Consider the following 10,174-nt stretch of genomic DNA (forward strand, 5'->3'; position numbering starts at 1 on the left):
AAATTTAAGAAATGCACACATATATATCCTAAATGATAAAAAGAATTAGACTCATTACAACACAATAAAATGGTTTCAAATCAAGTAAATATATAAATGATGGATGAAAATGGCTAAACTTGGCCACAAAAAATCATGTGTTGTAAGTAAATGTTACTCAAACAAACACACTTACATCTCCTTCAGAAGAGAAGAAAAAAAAAAGGATAAAACACATGCAAATACATATATATATATATATATATATATATATATATATATATATACACACACACAAAATCTATGCAATAAATGTCATTACACTTATATCTAATCACTTAATATAGTAACTTATTTTAAACCGATGAAATCAAAGCAATCTCATTCTTTTCTGTTATTCTATCCACCAAACATGAAAAATCTGCAAAACATTGGATAAAATATAAGGGACAGTCACATTTACTTTAAATTATAGATATCAAACATTTATTACAGTTAAAAAAAATTATTACTCAATAAAACAAAAAAAAATTAACTGGTCATCATTAAGTGTAATCAACCAATTCATTATCAATCTTCAACACAAAAATGTTGAGGCATAGAAGCGAGTTATAAGATCACATGTAAATACAGGTAGCAATCTCGTTGTCACCAGCTGAAAAAAAAAAGATGCAGGAAGGCATGGAATTTTGATTTTGAAAGAAATAATTCCACAAAAGAAGATAACAGTATAATTAGTAGTCAAAATAATAAAAGTTCTAGGAAAGAATTATCTACTTTGATCACTTGAATTATGTCATATACGATTCTGTAAATTTATACACATTTTTTCTAAGATCAAGAAATCTTTAAATAAAGTGAATTAATTATAAAGATAAACATATCAAATTTCACAAAACTCACGTCAGATAGATGCACAAAACATAAAGGAATTTTTAAGCCATTTTAAATTTTCTTTATACAACATAGATTAATTAAAAAACAAATTTCGCAAATGTTCAATCACCTCCGCTAGTAATTCAAGATCTAAAAATATTTAGTTTCTGCTCCATCAAGCTTCATCTGGAGCAAAAATATGGTACAACATTTTTTAGCAACACAACAGAGAAAAACATTCAACAAAAAATGATTGAAGGAAATCCTAACGATGGAAAGTTTAATTTAATTGTTCTTGAGGTAACACAAAAGTTTCTCATCAAAAATATATTATCATTGAACCTTCAAGAGCTTCAGATTCTACAAAAACTTCTACAAATGTAATAAACCATTAAAAATTTTGGAATCTTCACAAGTGACAACGCTTACTATGTAAATTGCTCTAGACAAAGACTTGCTAAGCATACAGTATGCATCAATCATCCATGCAGATTGCTCAACAGTGAAATCCCTTTCTTTCAAAACAAATGATAGAATTAAACAAAAATATTAGCTTCTCCTATAACTCATTCAAATACACAAACTTTCAAACGATTCACCAAAGAGTAAAGAGGCAAAGCAAAAAAGTGCAAGGAAAAATATCCAAGGTTATCCCAACAGATCGACCTAAGAATGTACTGAATCAGAATGCAATTTGTTTTGCCAATCTTTATATTTGCCATCCAAATTCACACTCTCTATATTATACTTCTCTCCCTCTTTAAAAATTCGGGGGCAAAAAGAAAACACCTCTTAATTTTAATTATTAGTTGAGAAAAAAATTATGATAGCATAATCATTAATTTAAAAGGTAGCAATCTTATTAGTTTTTGGACATAATCATCAATTTTACATAAATTTTGCTCCAAACATTAGTAGAACTCAATCCATATCATTCACAGAAAAATGACAAATTCAACTCAATCCATTTTGGCCCATGATTAACACCCAAAAGGGAAGGTGTTTTGAAAAAATATTTGTTAAAAAATAAAATGTAGTTTTGTTTTGAGTATACCTTGTTTTGTTTAAATATTTCATGTCTTCATTGCTTATGTTAGTCCTGCATGCCCTCCATTAGGCCTCGACCTCTTCCATCCATCAACCAAAGATCCATTCCTGCCAACTAATCATAAAGCAAGCAAGTATCATTAAATTGGTACGCAAAGGTGACACAATGAATACACAACACCACCACAATAAAAATACTTCTCCGACAAAATAACTTCTCAGGTTTCAGTAGCAACACAAACTTCATCTTCTTTAATGAATTTAGTGAAGGATGAATGATCACACACTCATAAGGGATTGCTTGTCACAGACAGTTAATGAGCAAAATGCAAAAAGGTAAAAAAGTTGCCAACTTTGAAGGTACCCAACATCATAAAAAGCAAAATTGGAACCAAATTTATAGAAAATAGAGAGAAATGAAGGATGGGGTATCGATAAAATAGGAGTGTACTGATTACTTGAGTTGGAGAGGTGAAGCTTGAGGTATAGGGATGAGAGTTCGATACAACAGCTCACCCATTTCCTGAGTTAAGTCCTCTACTTCATGTTTATCCTTCAACTGTTCTACTCGCAATTCTTTCTTGTTAGCCCTCAACTCCTGCACAGCCAACGGGTTATGAAGGAATGCCGCCAGCGGTGCAGTGACTTTAGCATCGCCACGACTTCTACCTTCATCTCCATCATATCTGAACCCACAAAAAAAAATTGATAATGCTAATAATACATCCCTCAAAATCTAAACTAAAACAAAAATTAAACGAAAATTGTGGGTGAAAAGACCTTGAGGGGCATCTTTGGTGTGCTAGAGGCGCTTGAGGATGTCATTTTAAACTCTAATTTCAAATGAAAAAATTGCGCTCAAAATTTGGTGTTCAAATCCTGATTTGAAAGGAAAAGATCGCGCCCAAATTGCTGCAGAAGAGAGTTCTGCTTCATTACCTGAGGGACAATGAGTTCTCAATCCATTGTTTACCCTAATCATCCAATCAAAAGTTAACATTTTCGTTTTTTTCCCCTAAATGGTGGTTTTTGGAATTGCTGCTAGATTAACTCTCTTCAACCCATTGGACAAAGATCTTCTCTGATAACCTTCCACCAAGTAAGAAGGTTTTGGCTTTTTGCTGAGGAGCGAAACACAAAAGAAAGAAAAAGTTTGGGAGACACCTGTCACTCTCTCAGAAACCATCTAACAGTGCTAAATAGTGTGGTTTTAGTGTTTGGCTAGTTAACCATTATATATTAATAGATAGATAAAAAAATTGCCATGCCGTGATAATAACTCACCGGGTGATTGACGAAATTAGATTCAGAGGTGTTCCCTGCAAATTACAGAACCATTTACGACAGCACTTTTAGCTACAACTCGTTTGTATATGTCTGAAACCCTAAACAACAAAACAAACAACAACAAAAAAATGAATACTTAAAGCAATCAACAAAAGAAAAGAACACTAATGTTCAAACCTGAAGCCAATAGTGTTGGCCCCACTTTAAAATAAATAACTAACAGTATGCATTTGGAGAAAGAAGAAGAAAAAAAAAAGGAATCGTTTCCTGCTTTCAGGCGTGTAGCGTGATTTTATTGCCGTTCCACTATTCCGGAAGCCACTTCTTCAATCTCTGTTTGTTGATACGTTGGCACGTTCTTGAAGATCCTTATTCTTCCCCATCATGTTTCCTCCATCTCTGGCTCACCCCTGCTTCTCTGGACTTCCAAAATCTCCTTTCCAATCTAGTCTGACTTTCATGATAAACTTCAAATCTTCAGCTACAATCTCAACCCAACTGGTTGCCAAAAAGTGGGAACCACTCTCACTGCATACTACTACCACCTATCACTGTTATGTTATCATAATGAAATACCAAATTAGTTATATATCTGTTGAATTTTCAAATTATAGCAATGCTATTATAAACATAATTAAAAATTGTTAATCCAAACAAAATAAGTAGAATTAAAACAACGCTATCCACTATATCATATTAGATCAGGTTCAGTCTAGAAAAATTCTAATAATAATATGATGCCAAGTTGAACACTTGAACCTGCTAATTAATTATAATTTTTTTTACTCAGACAATATGAATAATGCAGCCAGAATTAGTGATATATAAGACCAAGATAACCAAAGCTGATTCATTTAAAAGATGAAAGCAAAGCTATATATTATTGAAGTATGTTTCTCTATTTTGTAAGTGGTTTGTGATGTCCTTACCTTGACTTTCCTACTTTTGTCAATAACCAAATAGCTATTGTTGTAATGGCATAGCTTGTTTATGCTTCTTTTTTTCTTTTTTCATAATGAGTATCTATTGCTGCAAGGAACTGTATGATCATATAACAATAATTATAATGATAAAAGAATTGCACGATCATATAACAAATTTCGAGAAGACCCAAGATCATGTTAATCTTAGAAGTTGTGAAATTCAGTTAGAGGCAAAAGTTTGATTGTAGTAAATACATTTAGAAAATTACCTACAGATAATATGATACCTGAAAAATTGTATTAAAAAGTTTAGTAACTCCTCACTTAAAAATCCAAAACTAATTTGAAGTTTAAGAATAAAAGGTTAATAATTCTTACCACCCCTGGTGATGAAGATCCTTATACACTTTCTCAAGTTATTCCATCTCATCATTATTCCATCCACTTTGGTCTTCCTCAACTGTTCCCTCATCTCGATTTTTTTCCTCTTCTCCTTGTTTCTCCTCATCCTCCTCACCATAATCGTTGACATCAAAATCACCTTTTTCATGCTCCATCTACATCACAAAAACAACCCCTCAATCACAAATAAAAAATAATGAACCAGTATACTTGCACAACACTCTAGGGCATAGTAGCTAGAATCTCGATTTAACTCTTAAAATCTTCCGATATTACGATTTTAAATGAGTTTATCGATTTTACGAAATTTGTACTAAATCTGACGATTTTACGATTTAAATCTTGTTAAGATTTTACGTTTTACGTTTTTTATTTACTTTTTCGATTTCACGTAAAATCTCGATTTTCTCTACCTTGCTCTAGGGAGTAAATGAGTCAGCAAACAGCTAATATAGCCCTTAATCCATGTGAAGCCTTAGCACTAAAAGTAACAATAAAAAGCAAGTAATCAAAGAAGCTCTATCTCTATTCAACTTGGCAACTACAAATAGTTCAAGTTGCACAGTCAATGTTCCACTTGCTGCTCATAAAAGATAGCATTTTCTACGCTCTAAATTATTTCAGAATTCTAATTTATGAACATGTGGATCAAAAAACAAAGAACAAATTCGAACAAAAGGTGACATCTTTGACAACAACTTTGTACACTATTTTCCAAAGCAAAGAACTAACCTTTATTTGACAAATGGTTATGGGTTTACGATTTTTTCCATTACAATATCTCATTTTTTTCCATCTAAACCACACATGCCAACATACATTAGAGTAATAATTGAAATAATGCTAAATGGAATAATAATCAAAATGCAGAAAATCAAGCAAATGTCAAAAGATGATCAGATAACCACTTCAAAACTCTATTACACTTAGAAAACTCTATTACACATTATTGTTTCCTTTCCTTCTATTTTTTGTTTTTTTGTTGTATTTGGATCTTTTCATATTGTTGGTCATGTTTCAATCCTAGCCATTGATTAAAATTGAATGTTTATCTTTTAATGGTGGAGATTGAAACACAAGTTAAAACATGAGAAGATCTGAATCTTTTTGCATCTTCCTAACATAGATAAAGCATAATTTCTTAAGGGAGAGACAATACTATCTCCCTCTTTAAGAAGAGCGAGAAACTTAGAAGATCCAATTTTATTATTTATTTATACTGGAAAATTACCTTCAATGTACTTCTTTTGGAAGTAAAACTTATCGAATTCATCGTGACCTGTAAATTGGAAACAGAAAACAAAAACCCTCAATTAAGTTTATAGAAAAACAAAAGAGGACAGGTAGTATGAATTGGTCAGGTTTAATGCTTTTGTTAAGTAATATTGAAATAGTAAATTTTTTCATTTGCACAGTTAAGTAAACCATTTTGATTAAACAGGAAAAAAATAGATATACTAAAAAAATATATGGTGCTTCAATTCATTGAATAAAGACTGGTACCTGAAGATCTCTAGCTTACTATCAGTTGAAGCTCCATTTCAGAAGTAACAATACATAATGTTAGCCAAGTAAATTTTCAAACAATCTAGTTGCTAATTACCTTAGTCATGTATTTTCACAGATACTGCACAACTTTTAGTGATTACCCAATATTCCAAACAACCACAACTATATAAAAATGTTTCAAATTGGGATAACATAAAGAGAAGTTAATAAATTTGTCACAAACCCATATTTAAAGAATCCAAGTGATGCCACAAACAACAAATTCAGCCTTACTTCATGAACAATCTTTAACAACGAAACCAAGGATTCATTCGTCAAAAAGTACAATTATACTCGTACTTTCCACGTTTTGCGGCAAACTGAAATTTAAGCCATACCAATATCATAATAACTAATAAGAATAAGAACCACGTTAACTTCTAATTGAGACAATAATTAGTAGATCTCATAATCAATTTTAACATTTTTCTTATATCATACATCAGCAATTACTAATTTCTTTTTTACCCAAAGAAATACTTACTCTATGAATATGACTGAAACATTATCTATTGTCTCAAGCTCTTCCAATTTTTCCTGCATAGTTTAAGAAAACACAAGAAATTAATTAGTTTGAAAAATGAATAGCAATAAAGTTTGCGAGAAATCCTGACAGATAACAGACAATTCAGAATTTGCAAAGGACTTTGGTTGCAACAAAATTAGACTCCACTTACCTAGTAAGCAAATCAAAATTATAAGAAATAAAGAAAGAACCAATCAGTAATTTATTGTCATGATCGAGGCGCTTGAGTTTTGCAAGAATCCTACGCTTACCTATTTTTACCCGCCAATTACAGAACCATTTACGACAACACTTTAAGCTGCAACTCGTTTGTATATGTGTGAAACCTAAACAGCAAGACAAAAGCGACCAAAAAAATTAATACTTGAAGCAATCAGCAAAAGAAAAGAACTCTAATGTTGAAAACTGAAGCCCAACAGTGTTAACCCCGCTTTAGAATAGATAAATAACAACAGAAACAGTGTGCATATGGACAAAGAAGAAGTAAGAAAGAATCTTTTCCTGCTTTTAGGCACGTGACGTGAAGCAGATTCCATCACCGTTCCATTTTTTCGACAGCCAGTTCTTCAATTTTTGTTTCTTGCTGCGGCGACACGTTGTTGAAGATCCTTCTTCTCGTGCTCTTCATTGTACACCTGAGGCTTCGCACGGTCCTCGATTCCAAGATTCCAATGATCCCCAAATTCATATTTCCTCAAACTCTGTTCTGTGCTTTATTTGTTGCTAGAACAGCAAAACATGAATCTTAATAAGAACATAAATATATAGTTTAATAAGAATACATTTACATGAAAACTGTTAAAAAAACGCAAAATTCTTAAAAAATTAAAAAAAAAATTACCATGATTTTAGCAAGATGTAGGACTCTGTTTTCAATTAGTCGCTCCTTGAGGCCATAAAAGCTATAAGTTCAAGAAAAAATAAGGCTACAGTTGGTGAGAGAAAGAGGAAGAGGAGGAGTGGACATTGTTGATGAGATCTTTAATGGGGCTCTTTTATCTCCTTAAGTGCCAGTGCTGACGATGAACCTTGCAGATTTTTCGGCTAGCTTCTGCTCCTTTCACAGCTGACCAGTGGTGACAAAGAAAGGCTTCATCTGCACCCCATAGGCGATGACATTTGCAACTTCTAGCTCTATTTTGATGAGCAAATGCCCAGCTGTCTCTCGTGACTTGGAACACAATTTCTAGATGCCGAGATGAAGATAAAAATGAGGAGGACAATCAGAGAAGAGAGAAAAAGAGAAAGAGCGTCGAAGGGAAGAGAGTGATTCTGATTTTTGTGGGTAAAGGAGAGAGAAAGCCAGAAATAGATAGGACATAGGAAAATTTATTGAAATTTGAAAATTTTTGAAGAATTGCGCCCAAAATTTGCCATCGATCCCGCTCAAATTATTGCAATATGCTCAATTACCCTTCCATTGCGTGAAGAACCATTGTGCAAAACAAAGCTACATCCTTCATTCAGCTAGAAAGGTTTGGGAACACCTGTCACTTTCTTAGAAACTATTTAACAATGTTAAATAGTGTGTCATTTTACTGTTTGGCTAGTTAACTATTATATATTTATAGATATCTTCAATAATATCCATGTCAGAACATTATAGAATACATAGCCATACCATAACACCGTGTTTGCATTAGTGCCACCAAATTGATTTTTTTTTTCACAGAAGAGTTGAATTTCATAAATTAAAGTAACAATTACTACATTTATCAAATTGATGGGTATGAATAGCACTCAAATTTAAGATTTTTCACGCATGTTACAAAAAAATGTCTCAAACAATTCAATGGTATGCTAAATTGTAGATAAGAGTTTGTTTAGAATTAATTTTATAAAATTGATTTTAATCAAAACTTATTTAGTATTAATGTAATTTATATTTAACAATTTTTATATTAAAATAGATTATAATAAACTAAATATTGTTTAGATTATATTATTCAAAATTACTTATAGATAAAAATTACTGAAAAGAGCATAAATTTAAATAATTATTTTATATTATTTTATAATTTTTTTAGATATTAAAATAAATTTTAATACTCTATTTTCTAGTACTTACAATACTCTTTAGTACTCTACTAGAATTAATAAAATTATAATACAAATAAAAAAATTCATACAAAAAAAATAACAAGTAAAAAATTCATATAAATAAAAAATAATAAGAATTTTATAAAAAATAATAATATGTATGAGTGAGCATTAAAAAAAAATATTATGAAAAAAATAATAAAATTAATCATATGAATAATAAAAGATAAAATTGGTAAATAAAAAATAAATTTTAATAAATTTCTTTAACAGTTTTATCAATGAGTTATTCAATTTTTTTTTTGTTTTTCATTTGTATGGTTAGTATTTTTGATGAACTCCTCGTCTCAATGTTCAATTTTCTTGCTTCCTGTTAGGTTTTTTTTTCTTTTTTTTTTCTTTATTAGATTTCTGCTTGTATTTTTGTTCGATAATCAAAATAATGGGATCATCCTGCACTATTGGAAACATAAAGATTGTAGCGATAATCAAGATTCTAGTGGTCTCTTAAAAACATTAGTTTCTAAGCATACGTGTCGTTGAACATTGTACTTATGAACTACCGATAATCTTTTCAAATAAAGTGAGAATCTTGTTCTTGGTTGCTTGCTTGCATGGCTCTTCTTATATCAGTTCCTTATATTGTTTTTTAGGTGATATGAGTCGAGAGAGATTTGTTTCTGAGTTTGTACTCCAACACTGCATAGAGGAGATGGAACAAAAGTTTACGGTGGAGAAGAGAGGAGATATTCCTGACATAATCAGATGAAAAACCAGTTGCCTTGTTGGACTTATAGTCCACGGCAAATTGTATTGGAGACAGCCGAGCGGTAGTAGGGACAAATAAGAGGTTAACAGCTGATTTGCTAACCAATAATCATACTACTAATGATCCAAAAGCTTGGGAGGAATTCGTAAAAGAGCATGGGAAAAATGCGTTCTCTATTGAAGTCGTTGATGGCATTTCAAGCTATTGCATTAGAGAATTGCTAGAGGCAATACTAATTTACTTTATAAATGCAAAATTGTATACTTTTTTTTGCAATACTAATTGATACGTCACCCACATCTTCGGTCGCCTGGAATACTCGGCACGCGAATATCTGAGGCTGGCGTCACATCAACCAAGCTCGGAACATGAGTAGATAAGTTCGGCCTCACCCATTCGAATAATAATACACGTGCTCAACAAAATTTACTCACCTAAACAGAATATCATAACCAACCTACGAACCAAGAATTATCCACAGAAAAAGGTAAAACAATCCCTATAAAGCCGAACTAACACTCTCGGCTAAGGATCAGGTTCCACAACCAGTTTTCATATTCACTTATTCACTCTCACTTAATTACTCTCTCTTTTGAGATTATCACTAACTTGAGCGTCGGAGTATCTTTTGCAGGTATTCCCGCCATGGTGTTTGATCTCGACCGACGTAAAGCTCTTCCTCCCAATTGACGACTTACTCGGAAGCGCTTAAGCTTGGCCTCCCCAGTGTTCAGACGAATCACTTGGCGCCCACCGTAGGGCCGAATACATCTAACC

The sequence above is a fragment of the Arachis stenosperma genome, chromosome 9, assembly GCF_014773155.1.
Source record: "Arachis stenosperma cultivar V10309 chromosome 9, arast.V10309.gnm1.PFL2, whole genome shotgun sequence".
In the NCBI taxonomy this organism is placed as follows: domain Eukaryota; kingdom Viridiplantae; phylum Streptophyta; class Magnoliopsida; order Fabales; family Fabaceae; genus Arachis; species Arachis stenosperma.